Raw genomic sequence first — 18,796 nt, 5'->3', positions numbered from 1 at the left:
GAGATTGCTTCAAGAAGTCAACTATGCCATTGATGTAGAGAGAGAATAAGGTGGGGGCCAGGACGCAACCCTGTCTCACGCCTCTCTCCACAGGGAAGGATTCCGTGACATCGCCCTGGGCACCCCACCTAATCCGGGCATAGTTGTTCTCATGCAGCCTTACAAGCAAAGTCAATAGTTCGGGGCTTATTCCTAGTTCCCTTAAGACAGTCCAAAGTTTTTGTCGAGGGACCAGGTCAAAAGCTGACTTTAGGTCAACAAAAACAGCAAAAAAGGGGACCTTTTAGCAGGGTTACATTTTTCCAGTATATGGTTAAAAAGTGGAATACCTGATCGACAGAGGAAGTTAAGGGGCGAAAACCAGCTTGATATGGGGAAAGGATGTCCTTATCGACTATCCAGGCTTGTATCTTATTTTGTACCATCCTGCCCATCAGTTTTTGGGCGCAATCAATAAGACTGATGGGCCTATAGTTACTTGGTAAAGCCTTATCCCCCTTTTTGTAGACTGGTATTATTTCCGCACCTTTCCATGTTGCTGGTATCTTTGCCCCCTGTGCAATGGCATTTCCAAGCCACACAAAGTATTTACACCAGCTTTCTCTGTCCGCTAAGAAAACATCCGCCGGTATTCCATCAATACCTGGCGCCCTACCTCTGGTCACTCCATCCATTGCCTCCTGTACATCTTTCATTGAGAATAATTCATTAGTAAAAAATACCCTTTCTATGGGGAAATCAGTATGCGACCCTGAGTTGTCTGCATATTGGGGTTTAAAAAAGTCCACTCAGGACTCCTTTGCTACATAATTTTTTGGACAGTCTGCTATGCCCCCTGATCCCCACTTTAATATGGCCCAAAACTCTTTCTGGTGTTTCTCAGCACATGCTTTCTTCAGGTCCAGCCAAAGATTCTCATCCCACCGCTTTTTTGCCTGGATCTGAATTTTCCTATATTTGTCCCTAGCATTTAAAACTCCTACTTTAGATCTTAATGCTATACTAAGATTTTGTCTTGCAATTCTGCAAGATTGATCATACCAACCCCTTTTTATGGGTGGTCCAATACCCTTACTCTTCTTGGTTGTTTTGAAGAATAGCTTCTGTATATTAGCAAAAAACTTTGGCTGAGACTCTTCAATCCATGATTTAAAATTTATATCATTCGTTAAAACCTGTAGTCTGGTTACTTCATCAATGACTAGCCCCTCGAGTGCCTGCCTAGCCTCTAAATTATCTACTAAAGTTATCCATCTAATATGGCGGAGATTGTTGGTTGGAACAACATCTAGGGTCGTCAGGTTCCTAGCTAGATTTTCACAGGTTGCTTTTTGTTCTATGTTGAATAGCAATGACAAGGGGTTGTGATCGCTCTCCAACCTGGGGATAACCTGCATATCGACAACTTTATTCCAACCTCTAACATCTCCCAAGATATAGTCTATTCTACTACTCGATCTTAGGTTATCAAAGGTATGCCTACCCTGTAGGTCAGAAAGGGTGCGGCCGTTGGCAGCCCTCAGTCCTCTGGATAGGCATAAACTTTTAGTCTGGACAGCTACTTCCGTCCACTTTATTACCATCGGAAGATCTAACTGGGGAATTCCCCACTTAGTATCTTCCTCTTGAGTCAGATCACTATCCTCACAGCCTAGAGGTTCAAATGTTGTATTTAGGTCTCCTCCCACCAAGATGATATACTGGGTAGCTAACATCTCTAAATCATTATCTAAGGCACCTATTATATCAGAAGATGTGCCCCCTTGGGTTCCCCTTGCATAAATATTATATATTGCCATCTTGTGGCCATCGCCCCAATTGAGCACAATAGAGAATAGGTCACTATTGATAATATGGGTGTGCTTGATTGTACATTGCAGGGATTGGCGTATCCATATGAGTAGACCCCCTGAAGGGCGTCCCTTAGTATTCTTTTTCGCGGGCACATAAAAGTTCAAAAAGCCCTGTCGAAAGACTGGTGACACTGACCATGTTTCCTGTAGCAACACAATATCGTAACTGTCAATGAACTCACACCAGTCTGGGGTCTCTATTTTATGTAGGATACCCGCAATATTCCATGATAAAAACTTAATGCTACCTCCACTTTCCACACTCCTCTTTTTTAGGGGAATAGTCAGATTATGGGAAAACGGAAGGGGTAGAGAACTAGGTACAACAACATTAGTACTACTATGATCAGCTAATGATTTATTATTTACTACATTAGAGGCATGATCCCTAGGGTCAGAAGTCTGTCCCTCGCAACAGTCCAATCCTAATGTTGTTGGGATGCTAATGTTTCTGTGTTTAGCCTTTATGATCTTCTTTGATTTCCCTATGGTCATTGTTTTTTCCAGTCAATCACATTGACTTAGACCTGAAAGGGCCAAGAACCTATTTTCTGTTGCAATTCCCCAATTATTGGCGTTTTCAGGGATTTTGGCTTTTCTTATTACAGGGTTCCATTTTGTTTTTAATAATGTTGGATTTAGAATAGTTCCCTTTTTTATATAAAAGAAATCCAACGTTAGTGGCACTATTTCAGTAGATCTACGCTGAGGGGGATATGTATTAGCTAGAATGTTTGGTAGAACCTCAGGATCTGAGAAGTGCAGCACCACGCAGTCCCCCTTAAACTTTTTAATGCCACCCCCGATCCATGCAACCCTTCTAGCTTTTACTACTTCCTGTGCCAGCTGATCCCTGCCTCCTGGTTTAAATGCCATATTCTTTGATAACCAGTGGAGTGATTTATTTATCAAAGACGAAGTGTTCTCTGTGTGCCCTGATTCATGTTGGGGAACATTTGCTAGAACCAAAATTAGTGGGGAAGCTTCCACTACTAGTTCAACAGGGCCTTTCTCCACGTTGTCTAGATCTTTTATGCTTCTAGAAGTAGGCCCTGCAAGGTCCTTAATAATAATATCTTGGTTTGTTGCTCCTAGCCCTACTCCTCCTTGGGCTGGCCTCCTCATAGTATTCTGGGAAGTACTTGGTTGAAAATCTGACCCAGATACGATGTTGGTAATTTGTGGGTCAGCTATAACTGGATTCAATAAAGCGGTGTTTGGGCTTTCCTCTGTTATTTCTTGCAAAAGTACCCCCAATCTAGTGACCTCCTCTGTGAGCTGATCAATCTTACTTAGTAGTGGTTTCGTGATAGATCTGATTTTGTTATCTATAGCATTCAATAGCTTCTTGAATTGGTCTTCGTCCAGATATGCCTTTACTTCCCCCTTATTCCCAGTTTTATCTTCAATGTTCCTCTGGGGTGAAGGGTCAGTGTACTTCTTGCCTGATCGAAGCCCCCCCTTTTTGGTACATTCTTTCCCCCTCCCTTTGTTACTCTAGGAGCTGGGACTGGTGCAGGGGTTTCTTCTTCTACCGTAATAATGTCATTATCACTTGTACATTCTGATACGGGTTCATTGATAGCAACTAATAGTTGCGTTAATGGGTTAGTTTCTGGAGCCTGGAAGACCTCATTACTAATATCAAGAGCTGAAGTAGATAGTGGCGTGTTATCAATAAGCATGTCTGGCGAGTAGCTAAGACCCAAAGATGATCTTCTATGCTGGTTAATTTTAGCAACCTTTTGTACCATATAATTGTCAATTGTATTAAGTGGAGCTGAAGATGCTTTAGCTTTAGACATTTTACGAGGTGGCAACAAGGCAAAATCAAGGGGTTATAGTCAATGTAGTATCCCAGGCTTTTTCAGGGTTTGGGGGGAATCTTTCACTTACTTGGATACAGTTTGACAGCGTTTCTGGCCCTACCCCTGCCTCTCCCTGCCGATGAGGGCCGTAGAGGGCCCGCCCTTTGCCCGGGCTTCGCCCCGGGCGTCCCGCGACGCGGGGGTCTCTGGGCTTTATCTGCGCCTCCTGGCGCGTTCTCCCCGCCTTTGGCGTCAGTTCCTGTGCGCCGCCGCGTGGCCTGCCGGGATTAGTAGTCCCCGGAGCGGCGGCGCGGTAGATGGAGCCTTCGTGACTCTTGGCGGTGGCGGCAAGACCCTGGTTCCGCTTTACAAGACTCTCGGCGGTGGCGGCAGTAGGTGAGTTTGGTCCCCCCAAATGTTACTTACTTCACTGAGGAGTTATCATTTATTGTTATCAACAATATCGTGTAACAGGGTGAGCCTTTAATATCCGGGGCTGGTTCATACACAGGTCTGGGTGAACTCTTGTTAATAAATACTTACATTGCATTTCTCCGTGTAGTCAATGCAGATGGTTTTGTGAGGAAGCGCAATTCTTGTATGAGGATTTAATGAAAAATAGAAGCTATTTGTTGTATTGGCTATATCCAAAACCGATTTTGTTGTTTATTAGTGTCTGACTCGAGGACGTTGTTGTCTTATTTACCTGGAGACACTTCTCTTTGCCTCATGTTGTGTTCCTCTCAATGCAGGAATTACTTTGCTGTACCTTACTCACTTTGATCTGCTACCGTTTCCCTCAAATGCAGTATTACACGCAGATCCCAAAATAAGTGAGTAGGGTACTCTTCTGGGAACCACTTCTTCCACCCCTTTAGGACCGGACACACAGACCCACTTGCAAGATCTAAGAAGAGCTCATAAAAAATCTTAGGTGTTTAGAAGCTCATAATATCAGCACCACGAAGAGCCAGTTGCATTCTTCAAAATGAAAGCGGGCTGTTGGCAAAACTGGGACCAAAGTTCAACATCCTGAGACTCTTAACCTACATGATATAAGTTTCATGGTCTAAGACAAATTTCATCCGGCACAAAGCTCCACATCTCTCCTGTTTAAAAACCAGCGCAAACAAAAACATTAAACTAGTAACTAGTGCTGGAGAGAAGGGGAATGGGTCCTTCTTTGTGCTACCACAACAGATCTTTCTAGGAAACTTGAGGAATAGAAGTGTTAGGCTTCAGTTCAGGATCACAATTACAGTGCAACCTATTTGGTCACACAGTGAAGCTCTGGGATCGAAGGGCCATGCTTTCGTTTAGGAGTCTGAGTGTCTCAGAGTCCTAACATCAATCGAAGACCGAGTACCGAGACAAGGAGACCGTGCTGAGGCAGTGGTGAGCGGCAGTACTGTGGCAGTCATGTAAAGGGAGACTTCTGCTGCAAAGCCTCCCAACCGCGTTTCACTCCCCCTGGGGGCAGCATCCGGGCAACATTGGGGGCCTGCAACAGTGAGGGTAGGCCAGCGCAAGCTCAGAGAGGAGAATCGTGGAAGGCGGCATGTCGGTAGCGATCGGCAATGGTATGGCCAGTGCCACAGATCCCCTCCATTGGTACGGAACTGGCAGACATTATGCCGGTGCGATTTGGGTCTCAGAGGGTCCACCAGCGTCGCTAATCGCCGGCAGCCATTGCTCCCCACATCTGTGCCTTGCTGCTGCCAGCTGACCCAAGCGACAGCTGGCAAATCACAGAGTTCCACAGGAAAAGCCTTCCATTAACAAGAGTTCAGTACTCCGGACAAGAGCACATACCCCCCAAGCCCTTCCCAAAGAGCCTACCAGCCTCCAGTCATCAGTTCTGGCACAGAGAGCATTGAGAGATCAGCACCAAGTCTGTATCACCGTGAGCCCAGCGACAAGATCAATACTTCTGAATGTCAGTGCTCTTACACAAGGAATCTTAGACTCAACGGAAGTCTGATAGAAAATTCACTGCAAACTCATTGTAACCTAAATAAGAGTCTATCACTCCTCGTCATGGGCTCAAAGAAAACTGCCAGCTGCTCCAATACTTCAGTCAAGCCCATACCTATTGGGACAGTCGCCCGCCCGCAGCCACTTTACGGATTACACGAAGCACCGTCCAATAGCAATCTTTGCAGATAATCACACTTAAGGAACTCTACAAGGGCTTAATTACACACCATTTTCAGGCTGCTCCAATCTCAGGGGCCTCGCTATCTCCAGTAGAGATATATAACGAGAATAGCTCGAGTGAGAACTGGACTTGCACAAATGCCTTCTCCGCTAATGTGGAGCATAGATCAAGCTCATGCCCTGTTACCAGAGGCGCACATGAACTGAACACAGCAGGAAAAATGCAGACAACAAAAGTGCAAATTCACCATCACAACTCTCCTGGCTCAAGGGAGCTAAAGCCGCACCTTCCAGCCAAAGCTCTTGAATCACGACCATTGGTGAACAGTTCAGCTGCCAAAAACATTGATATGGGTGAACTAATAATCTCTTTTTTACAAAGCTTCGAGATGAAAATAGAAAAAACAATGGAACTTTCTCTAATAGTGTTTAGAGAACAGGAAGAGTCAAGGGAAACACCTCCAAAATGCAGGACAGGAACAGCAGTGAGAATCTATGCATCTGAACTTTTAATGCTGTACAAAATTTCATAGCAAGAGCTTTGCCCATGTAGTCTTCGAAAATGGAGCCACAAATAGATGTCCTGGAATCCATTGTGCAGATATTGTTTAATCTAAGTAGGTAGAAACCATTAAAGAGAACATCCTAGACTGCCAGAATCACAAGAGGTGCTCCTGTTCATTTGACACCATCATTGACTGGTGGGCACTACTACCCGAGGTCCTCGGCGAGATAATACCTGTAGTTAAGGGAAAAAACGGCAACTCAGAATCCCCCAGTCTGAAAGCCAACAGTAATGCAACCCAAGTACCCACAAGTGCAGAAGAGGCATCCCTCACCTCTCCCACAAAGTCATTGCCCAGTTCAATTGATAGAGAGCAGGCTCACCTGCTCAATATACTCACCTGGGCATATATATATCTATATATATATATATATCTATATATATATATATATATATATGTATATATATATATATATATATATATATATATATATTGTTATGTTATCTTTATTTGTTATGCGCACAGCTGCTCCAGCTAAGGAGCGTCCTGGCGCAGTGACAAGGTAGGACAATAACACAACAAGAACAGAAAAAGGCGTTTGGAATAACTGGATTTAAAACAGAAAAGTTTGATTGCTCTCCTGAAGAGCATAAGATCCTCCATCAAGCGGATATCTAACGGAAGAGAGTTCCAGATGGAAGCCGCTTTGACGCGGAAGGAGCGCCCTCCCGAACGGCTAAGCCTGAATCTGGGGACAACGGCGAGGGCCTGACCTTGGGAACGGAGGGCACGCGTGGGTACATAAAAGGACAAAAAGCTGGACATAATTTGGGGGCCAATACCTTTCAGAATTTTAAAGGTTAGACAAAGAACCTTAAAATGAATTCGCTTCCTCACTGGAAGCCAGTGAAGGGAGCGGAGAACATTGGACACCGAGCAAAATCTGGGTAAGCCAACGATCACTCTAGCCGCAGCATTTTGTACCCGTTGTAGACGGGTAATTTCCGCCTGATTAGCTCCAACCAGGAGGGAGCTGGCATAATCCAGGCGCAAGATGACAGTGGCCTGGATCACCAGCTGCCTGGTAGGAGCGTCAAAGTATTTGAGGACGGGTCGTAATCCTCGCAACAAGCCGAAACAACAGGCGGTTGTTTTTTTGGTGGGGCCAACAAAGGTGAGGCTAGCATCCAGCCAGACTCCCAGGTTTTTCAGCTCAGACACCGGGGTCGGAGTTGGTCCCAATTCCGGCGGCCACCATTGGTCCCCCCACAAGTCCACTCTCTTCCCGACAACCATAACCTCTGTCTTGGTGGCATTGAGCTGGAGACAGTTAGCTGTCAACCAGCTGGCCACCGCCTTCAGTCCGTTCTGAAACCTGGGGGCATCTTGCTCCGCGTCCCCGCTGAGAGTAACCGCCAGCTGAGTATCGTCGGCGTAGGAAACCAAAGTCAGGCCCCACTGCCTGGCGACCTCAGCCAGCGGTCTCACGTATAGATTGAATAACGTGGGGCTCAGCGAGGACCCCTGCGGAACCCCCATGGCCAGTGGCTGAAAATTGGACTTAAAAGGAGGGATGGCCACACAGAAGGAACGGTCGTCAAGAAAAGAGCGGAACCACTGCAAAGCCCGGCCGCCAACGCCAATATCCTCGAGCCGGTGCAAAAGGATGGTATGGGAGACCGTGTCGAAGGCGGCGCTGAGATCTAATAGTATCAGCGCCGCCGTCTGACCGGCATCCAGCACCGCTCGAAGATGTTCGACCATCACAAGAAGGGCAGTTTCCGTACTGTGTCCAGCACGGAAGCCATGTTGTGTGGGATCAAGGACATTGGTCCGGGCGAGATGTTCCGACAAGGCGATGTTAACATGAGCCTCCGTTATCTTTGCCGGCCAGGGTAGCAGTGAGATGGGGCGATAACTTTCCGGTTTCGATGGATCCAGAGTAGGTTTCTTAATGATTGGGGACACCACCGCCTGCTTCCACTTAGTTGGAACCACACCCGACTCCAACGAAAGGTTGACTAAGGAACGCACCACAGTACGTCCCATAAAGGCCTGATCTCTAAACAAAGCAGGTTTTACTGGATCCAAGGGAGATCCAGACTTAACTTGCAAGGCAAGTTTGTCAAACCCCTCCAGAAGGAGTGGAGGAAATGATAGCAGGGGAGGATGGGCTAGCACCCCATTCTGAGTTCCCAGGTCATTCCCCATACTGGGGAAGGCCCGATAGATATCCTGGACCTTTCCCAGAAAGTAGGTGGCAAGGGATTCACAATGAGAGGTGGATCCCACAGCCGCAGAGGGAGACCGTTTCGCCAGGAGGTCTTTCATGGCCTTGAAGATGATCTTTGAGGGGTTAGAGCTATTACGGATTTCAGTAGCATAATATGCTGCACGGGCTCGACATATTGCCCGGTGGTAACTCCTGACGGAGGCGACATATGCAGCTTTTAAATCAGCCTCATAGGTCCTCCGCCAAGCTCTTTCCGCCCGTCTACAAGTTACCTTCAGGGCATGTAGGGCGCTGTTATACCAGGGGCTTGGGTCTCTAGAGCTGATTTTACCTGATACAATTGGTATCAAAGAATCCAAAGCCCTGGTTACCCAAGAGCAAAAATGGTTATAACCCTTTTCCACGTCATCAGATAGATTCGGCGGTTCTACCGCTAGGAGGCGGTGGAAGTCCTCAAGTCTAAGTTTGTTCCAATGCCTCCTAGGTGCCCGTCTGGCCAAAGAGATGGAAGAGGCCACGGGTAGAGGACATTGGATGGTCACCAAAGAATGGTCTGTCCATACTAACGGGGAGACAGATATAACTTTAGTCTCACCCAGATTAGTAAAGAAGGGGTCTAAAATATGACCCCCTACATGGGTGGGCTGAAGAACCAGCTGGGAGAACTGAAGGGCCTCTAAATCTGCAGAGATGCTACGTACCGCCAGATTAGAAGGGATGTCGAAATGTAGGTTCAGGTCACCCAAGATGGAATAGTTAGCACAACCTATAACTAGCGTGCTAACAACATCGGGGAAAGAATCTCTGAACACCACGTCACTCCCTGGCGGACGATAGACCACCATCCCAGAGAACGTAAACTGGGGGCTGACTGAGATTTTAAAGGAGGCACTCTCACACCCAGCTATGTTGAGACCACTCCAAACGCAGGTGTAACACGACCTGACTATGAGGGCAATACCACCACCTCTTGATGATCTGTTTAGGGTGAACATAGAGTATTCAGGGGGGCATGCTAAATTAGAAATAGCAGTATCCGTATCTTGAAGCCAAGTTTCCGTCATGGCCAAGACGTCGGGGGCTTCATCCACAATTAAGTCATAGATGTCTAAATAATGTTTTAAAGCCGATCTGACATTCAAATTTAATACCCGCAGGAAGGGCGGCGAACCCTTAGTGCGGGGGGCTACTAACAAATCCTTTCGAAGGATAGACCCCGGGGGATCAAGTGTCCATCCATTGCAACAACAGCGGTATGGACCACTGAGCGGGTGTACAGGAGGAAGCCAGCACCGACACGAAGCCCGACCGATAGAACGTAGCACGTCGCTAGAATATGTAAGCATGGCAGCTCATGCAGAGATCTTACCTACCACAGTTCACCTACCCGCAGCGTCCCGCACGGCCTTAGCGCGGACTGGCGCAGACGGGCAGGACTCTGGCACGACTCCGGCCACGCGACGGCGCGCCCGCTACGCGATCCCGCTACGCTAGGGGAGGAGCCTTAAATAGGCATTCCCTATTTGGTGCATGCGCAGTGAAGCGCTGTTGAAACTAGGCGCCTCTACCCCAGGCAAAGATGGCGGCCCACCCCAGGCACCGGACCCGCCAAGCGGCGGTGGAAATAACAATCTACAGTGCAGGTAAGGGGGGTTAAAACGAGGGTCCCAGCAGACCTGAAAGGAAAATAAAACAGTTTAAAATGCGCTACTCACTGAGCGCCCAGAACGCTCTTGGCAACCGTGCGCTACCTTGTACCATATATATATATATATATATATATAGATATATAGATATATATTAAACAGGCAAAACTACACTCAATCAATTGGGGTTTTTACCTTTTGGATGTTATACCATTTATCTTACCAATCCAAGTCACCGATACCTAAAGTCCTAAAGGATCAAGGGAGTTAGAGAGAAAATAGGTAGCTATAATAACATTTAGCATTTCATAAATAACCACAAACTCGGAAAAGGTTTAAAATCTTTATCTAAGTAAAAAAACTAAAAAAACTTATAAACATGAAACTCAAATTAATTTCTTATTATGTTTTAGACTAATGCAGATTTAAAACAAACATTTGCAATAACTTGGAGAGAAATTGTCATTAAGCATTTGAACAGAGGGTGGGTAAGAGAAAAAGGGAAAACAGTACAATGACAAACCCACACTTAATAGTTACCTATTCTGGTGTGATGGCCAACCCTGGTCATAGGCTGAGTCAAAGAAATAGAATCGCAAAGTGCAGGTGCCAGCAGAAAAGAACAGGTGCAACCAGAATTAGGACAGGTTACGGACCAAATTGGATCAGGATAGGACCACCACAAGCTAAGACCAGCACCACAGTTAAAGTTTACAACGCCAGCGTTGTAAACCCTCTCAGCAGCTAACAGTCAAACCCCGATTGGGTCATCGATCTCCTCCCCAGAACCCCGATTGGGTTATCAAATCTTCTGACAGAGTGCTCCACCAGCAACTCTGCTCCTGATCACCTATTGAGTGCTTTGGGTCAGTGACAGGTCAGCTATTCGGACAAGTCGGACAATCTAACTAACTAAGCCTTCCCTGGTTATATTATTTTTCTGGTCAGTGTACCACCCCCAAATGTTGCAAATGTGTGTATCCCACAATTTTATTGGACAAAGAACGAGGAGTAGCCATCATGCCATACCTTTTAGAAGCAACCTGTCAATCATGTATTCAAGTCGTTCCCTCCCATAACTTTATCTACGCTTGTTCTTTATTCCTCCCGGTAGTGAAATGTATCAATGATCTTTTTAAACAATTTAATCAATTCAGCTTCCTCTGGCAAGGAGTTCACTCTTCTCTGCCTTCCATGTCAGTCTTGGCCATGATTCAAGGCTACAGCTTCTGTGGCTTCAGGACATGTGTCGCACAGGCGCAGTTTCTCCAAAGATGGAGTTCAGCAAAGCATTTAGGCCCGTAATTTTGGTAACATGAAAAAATAGAAAATAAACACAGAATAAATGAATGCACTGTATACCATATCTTTCTACTCTATTCCCATTATTTTATTTTAACTATTTCTTTAGATATTAAGCAAAAACAACCAGCTTAGCAAAGCAGCAATGCAAGCATCTTGCACATTAGGACACATAACAGCCAAATTAGTTCTATTGCGCAGAAGCAAATGTTTTCCCACCAAGCATGTCACATGGGCATGACAGACGGGGAACGACCTTTACTACGCAACTTTTTCGACGAAGTACCATTACAACGCAACTTTTACCCCGCAGGTGCCATTACAACGCATTACTTTACAACGCATGGCATTACAACGTAGGTGCTTTTACAACGCATGCCATTACAACGTAAGTATAGGTAAGGTAAGTATTTTTATTTTTTTATTTTTTATTTTTATAAATTAATTTATTTTAAATAATTATAACATTTATAAATGATTTTAATATTTTTTTTAATTCTAATTTATAAACTACTTTTTTTATGATTTTTTAATTTTTTTATTATATTTATTTTAGAATAGTAATTTTTTCCCCTACACTATCTAACACTTACCCTACTATTACACCCCCCGGAGTTAGAATAGTAATTTTTACCCCTACACTATCCAACACTTACCCTACTATTACATCCCCCTGGAGTTAGAATAGTAATTTTTACCTCTACACTATCCAACACTTACCCTACTATTACACCCCCCTGGAGTTAGAATAGTAATTTTTACCCCTTCACTATCCAACACTTACCCTACTATTATACACTCAATGAGTTAAAATTATTAATTAAAAAATATATTTTAATATATATAAAAAAATTACAATTATTTATTGAATAATTTCTGAAATTTAATTAAAATTAAATTAATATTATAAAAAATAAATACTTACCTATATTTACGTTGTAATGGCATGTGTTGTAAAAGCACCTACGTTGCAATGCCATGCGTTGTAATGGATTGCGTTGTAATGCCACCTGCGGGGTAAAAGTTGTGCTGTAATGGCATGCGTTGTTAATGCATGCGTTGTAACGTCATACATCCATGACAGACGCATGCGCAGTAGAAAATCCCGCGTAACAGCAGAACCTTTTAGTGCAAGTGGATTATAGTTAGTAAAAGCACATTGGCAAGCTTCCCTTAGATATCTAATATGTCTAAGGGAAGTGTAATGCAATATTAATAAGACAAAACATGTTAGTTAGTACATTAATATTATTACGTGTGAAACCTTGCTCCATCACAATAACTAAACATGACCCTGTCATGCAGCCCACTACAGCTGAATCACAATCCTCACCACCCGAAGCAAGCTCCCGCTCTGAAACAATATTAGAAGTAGCACTAACCAATGAGGTGCCTACTAGTGATGCAGCATCACTGGTCCCTCTGTCCAGGAGGGCTACGAAAAAGTTGAGGAACAACATAAAAAGCCTAGCTTAGCGACATCTAGTGAAACTTAGCAAACCTGTACAAAACTAGACTCCTAGGGGAATCCAGGATAGGGTTACTTGTGTGGCTCTCACCAGGTTCTGTTACCCAGAATCCCTTGCAAATGTTGTAAAAAAAAACATTTTCCTCCAATTTCTGTGATGGAAAGTTCTGGAATCTGCAGGAAGCCACAAACTTCCACCCACCCGGCATTCTCCCTAGTCTTCTGATGAAAATGGTACCTCACTTGTCTCGGAAGGCCTAGTACCTGCGAAGGAAAAACAGTCCAAAATGCAACATGGGCATATCAAATTTTTCCAGTGATAACTGACCCTTTTCTCGCAATGTGCCTACCTGTGGATTTTAGACTCTAGCTCAACTGGCACCTAGTTAAAAATGGCCAGGAGGGCTAACACAAAGTTGAGGGAATAAAATAAAAATCCTAGCTTAGCCAACATCTAGTGAAAGTTAGCAAACCTGTACAAAACTAGACACCTAAGGGAATCCAGGATAGGGTTACTTGTGTGGCTCTCACCAGGTTCTGTTACCCAGAATCCCTTGCAAAGGTTGTAAAAAAAAAACATTTTCCTCCAATTTCTGTGATGGAAAGTTCTGGAATCTGCAGGAAGCTACAATCTTCCACCCACCCGGCATTCTCTCAAGTCTTCTGATGAAAATGGTACCTCACTTGTCTAGGAAGGCCTAGTACCTGCAAAGGGAAAACAGTCCAAAATGCAACATGGGCACATCACATTTTTCCAGTGATAACTGACCCTTTTCTCGCAATGTGCCTACCTGTGGATTTTAGACTCTAGCTCAACTGGCACCTAGTTAAAAATGGCAAACCTGTACAATTGTAAAAACTAGGTAACTAGGGAAATGTCAAGGATTCCTCCGCACAATCAGGATGTAGCAAAAATGGGTCCACCTCCAAATCTCACAAACACTCTGATGTACAATTAACAGAGTATTCTTATGATTAGGCGAGGGAAAAAGGAAAGGAAGGGGACAGCAGGGACAAAGGACCTGAAACGACAAGGCACTGGTTAGCATATAAACAACCACATCATCCTATTCTCATTTAGGTCTCGTTAGTAACTGAGATATACCTGAAAACATGCGCCACTCATCTGTACACCCAGGTACTCTGTAATCCCCACATGCATCAGGTACCTATATATAAGATAGACAACAGGTCACTTTATACCCTCTGTACCAGGAGGAACGTTAAGTCATACCAATATGTTTATGTTCGTCCTAAATACCTCTGGTTTCAAAACTAAACAGCCTCACAGATTTTCCCAATGAAATAAACTGCTGGATGAATCCAACAAGGAAACTCTCCTCCTTCTTTGAGTCTTAAATAATAATGAAAGTCTGGCGACTAGGTTGCTTCACCTAGGCCAAGAAAGAAACCATTTTTGCGTCAATGGGTTCTTTTGAGTTAATCCACAATAGTTCTCCAAATACGGTAAAACGTGGCAGAAACCACCATTCTCCGTTTTGGCACTTATAATCCAAAATAGGCCAAAGATAAGATCTCAGTACATATTCCATATCGTACCTTCAGGTAACGGTAATGCGTAGGGGACGCCACTGCACTCCGCTACACGGCGATCATCCCCATTCGAGAGAACAACGAAAATGTCAGATGAAACTCTAGAGTCGAAGTGTATCCGGGATACTAGAAAACAGGAACATACTAGCATACAAGAGGACCTCTCAAGACCCAGTTCAGGGAACTTCTCTAGGTACGACGTATCTGAGCCCAGACACGCCGCGGCAGTCTCGGCACTCCCAACCCGGAAGCACCCTCTGGAACCAAACAAATTACGCACGACGTGATTCGCGTTACTCAGCGTATTTAAAGCAATATCACGTTCTCGTGCCTCATGGGAAATGAAGTTCCTTTCGGGTAATGTAGGCGCACTATGCTAGATCCTGACAGGAAATCCGGGATGGGGTGACTTCTGTGGCTCTCACCACAGGTTCTGTTACACAGAATCCCTGGAGAACCTCAAACTTTGTAAAAGAAAAACACATTTTCCTCACATTTCAGTGATGGAAAGTTCTGGAATCTGCAGAAAGCTACAAACTTCCACCCTGGAGGCAGGTGACCCCGGTGGCAGAGGGTTCACGCCTGCAGTCAGGAACGAGACTGTGTTTGGCTGAATGTGATAGCTACGCCCTGCTGAACGAGAGCTGTGGTGCTGGACTGCATTATTGTTTTTAAATATCTCCGAGTCAACAGGAGACCAACTTTTAACTTTACCTCTTCAGGGCTCGGTGGAGTGTGGGCGCCATCTTCCTTTGGGCTGGTCAGGCGACCCAGCTCGGCGCCACACCCACCGCGCTCCGCCCCTATTTAGGAGTGGCTTCCCTCATCACTTGCTATTGGAGGCAGGCGACCCCGGTGGCAGAGGGTTCGCGCCTGCAGTCAGGAACGAGACTGTGTTTGGCTGAATGTGATAGCTACGCCCTGCTGAACGAGAGCTGTGGTGCTGGACTGCATTATTGTTTTTAAATATCTCCGAGTCAACAGGAGACCAACTTTTAACTTTACCTCTTCAGGGCTCGGTGGAGTGTGGGCGCCATCTTCCTTTGGGCTGGTCAGGCGACCCAGCTCGGCGCCACACCCACCGCGCTCCGCCCCTATTTAGGAGTGGCTTCCCTCATCACTCGCTATTGGAGGCAGGCGACCCCGGTGGCAGAGGGTTCGCGCCTGCAGTCAGGAACGAGACTGTGTTTGGCTGAATGTGATAGCTACGCCCTGCTAAACGAGAGCTGTGGTGCTGGACTGCATTATTGTTTTTAAATATCTCCGAGTCAACAGGAGACCAACTTTTAACTTTACCTCTTCAGGGCTCGGTGGAGTGTGGGCGCCATCTTCCTTTGGGCTGGTCAGGCGACCCAGCTCGGCGCCACACCCACCGCGCTCCGCCCCTATTTAATCGTACCCAATGAGGAAGCGCAGCAGACGAGCGCAGCGGGCGCGACGAAGGCGCGCTGAAGTGGCGCCTAAGTCAAGCCCGTCTGCGCCCGTCCGCGGCCGACTGGGGCTTGGGGCGCGTCCTAATGTCCTTTTTTATTCATCCGAAGAACTACGCTCTATTCAGGGTGATTGGCCTCTGTCTGTGCCTATTATTCGGCACATCTCTGCTCTCGGCCTTGATTCTACTTCTCATCACATCATCCCTTCCCACATGACTCCTCCACTCTCCTTTGTTCCCGACCCTGGTTCCTTATCCCTTTCCCCTCCTCTGTCTATTATTTTACTCAACACTAGGTCGGCTGTAAAGCATCACCAGGAGTTATTTGTGCTGCTCGATACCCACCAGCCTGACATGTTACTTTTAACAGAAACATGGTTTTGTGAGTCCTCCCTGCCCTCCCTTTTGGCCGCCCTTCCCTCGTCTTATGTGGCCCTTCGTGCTGATCGGTCAGCGGGTAAGGCAGGGGGTGGCGTGGCTCTTATAGCCCGATCTGAGCACAATTTTCTCCTCCTTCCCTCCTTTCCTATTACTCCCACCGAGCACCTTGTGGCTCGCTCTTTTGCCTTTTCTCCCCCGCTCACCTGCTTATTAATGTATCGCCCTCCCCAGCCTTCCCACTTGTTTTTGCCAGCATTTCAGGACTTATTGGCCACTTTAGCGATTAATCACGCTTCAGTTCTAGTATTAGGGGACTTTAATTATTGGCCCTTAGACCCTCATGAATGTGCTGCTTCTAAGCAATTTTCTGATTCACTTGTATCCCTGAATTTTGTCCCTCACTTGCAGATTCCTACACATATCCACGGTCATGTACTAGACCAGGTCTGGTCTCTTAATATTTCGGTCTCTTCCATGTCCGTGTCCCCATGCCCCTGGTCAGATCATGCTTTTATCTCCTTCTCCCTCCGCCTTAAGTCGGCAGTAAAGATTCCGCTTGCCAAAAACATCTGGGCGCGGAACTGGAATAGGGTAGACCTTCCTGCATTGTCATCCTCCCTCTTGAACTCTGCACCTAACCTAGAGGGTTTATCTTCTGTCTCTCAAGCCGTTGCCATCGATACCTGGCTTGCTGGAGGCTGCGATACGGTAGCCCCACTACGTCGGATTTCAACCCGAAGACCTAAGGAGTCAAATCGGTGGTTCGGCGATGACTTGAAGATAAAAAAGCTGACCCTCAGGCGGGCCGAGAGGCAATGGAGAAAGGATTACTGCCCTCTATTAAAAACTCACTACATGACTTTGCTGAGTGACTATAAAAGGGCCATATTGGGCGCTAAAACTGCATACTTTTCAGCTAAAATTCTGGTGGCGGAGAACAAACCTAGGGAGATTTTCTCCATCGTTCATGACTTGGCCTACTCCGACAGGGCCACACTTAAGCCTCCCCCTACCCAGTCCCTCTGTGATTCTCTGAACTCCTACTTTCTGGAAAAAAATAGCAATATTAAAGCCAATATCCCACTTCCTTCCCCTACTTTTGTTGAGCCTCACCCCCCGGTTGCTCACGGCTGTCTCTCTTTTATCCCCCCGCTTACCGAAGAAGTATTCCTTGCAATACTTCCCAAAGTTAAGTCTGGATCCCCGGCAGACATCTGCCCAGCTCATATCTTGCAACAAATTTATTCTACTTGCCCAAAACCGCCAATTTCCCTTCTCAATAGCTCGCTGGCTCAGGGGGTGGTAATCCCGGCTCTTAAATCTGCCACCATAGTGCCTATCCTGAAGAAGCCTGGCGCGGATCCTTCTGCGCCAGCTAATTATCGCCCCATTTCCCTTTTGCCCTATCTGGGCAAGGTGCTGGAGCGACATGTAACATCGGTCCTCAGTGCCCATGTAGAAGCCAATGGGGGCCTAGCGTCCCGCCAGGCAGGCTTCCGGCCTAGGCACTCCACCGAGTCCGTTGTGGTGTCGGTCCTGAACAACCTCAGGGAGGGCATGGATGAAAACAACCACCAGGCTCTGGTGCTCCTCGATCTCTCCGCCGCCTTCGACACGGTGGACCACTCCATCTTACTTTCCCGTGTCGGAGCGGCGGGGGTCGGGGGCTCAGCCCTGGTTTGGCTATCATCCTTCCTGAGGGACCGCACCCAGGCGGTTCGGCTGGGGGATTTTTCGGCCACCCAACTCAAGGTCACATGTGGTGTTCCCCAGGGCTCTTCTCTTTCCCCTCTTCTGTTTAATCTCTACATCTATCCTCTGATATTTGCACTCCAACAACTGGAGGTCACCGTTTATAATTATGCGGATGACCTCCAGCTTATCTTTTCTCTTTCCCCTTCTTCTCATTCTATTTCTAACTTTCAGACTATTATGATTTTCATCAGGGACTGGATGAACCACAACCATCTGAAGTTGAACCCTGATAAAACAGAACTGGTCCTTACGGGTGGTTCCTCCAGTCCGTGGAACTCTTTATTCTGGCCTTCTTCTTTAGGACCCCCTCCCACGTCTTCTCCCTCAGTTAAAACCCTGGGCATTAAAATCAATAATCAACTTAATCTTCACTCACAAATTAATTCTGTTGTTTCTTCTTGCTTTCTTGCTCTTCGAACTATCCGGTCTGTCTCTCGCTTTTTTTCTCCCCTTGCACTTAAACTAATCATGTCCGCTCTGGTGTTTTCCCGGCTGGACTACGCCAACGCTCTATACAACGGCATTCCAGCGTATAGTTTGCGGAAGCTCCAGCTGGTTCAAAACCAGGCGGCCAGATTGGTGTATGGTCTCTCCCGCTCCCATCACTCCACCCCCTTACTGAAGGCATTACACTGGCTACCTGTTAGGGAGCGATCCCTTTTTAAAACTGGCTGCATGGTTTTCCAGGCGCGCCAGGGCAC

This window comes from Lissotriton helveticus, chromosome 11, assembly GCF_964261635.1.
Source record: "Lissotriton helveticus chromosome 11, aLisHel1.1, whole genome shotgun sequence".
NCBI classification, from domain to species: Eukaryota; Metazoa; Chordata; class Amphibia; order Caudata; family Salamandridae; genus Lissotriton; species Lissotriton helveticus.
This window is presented reverse-complemented; position numbering follows the sequence as displayed.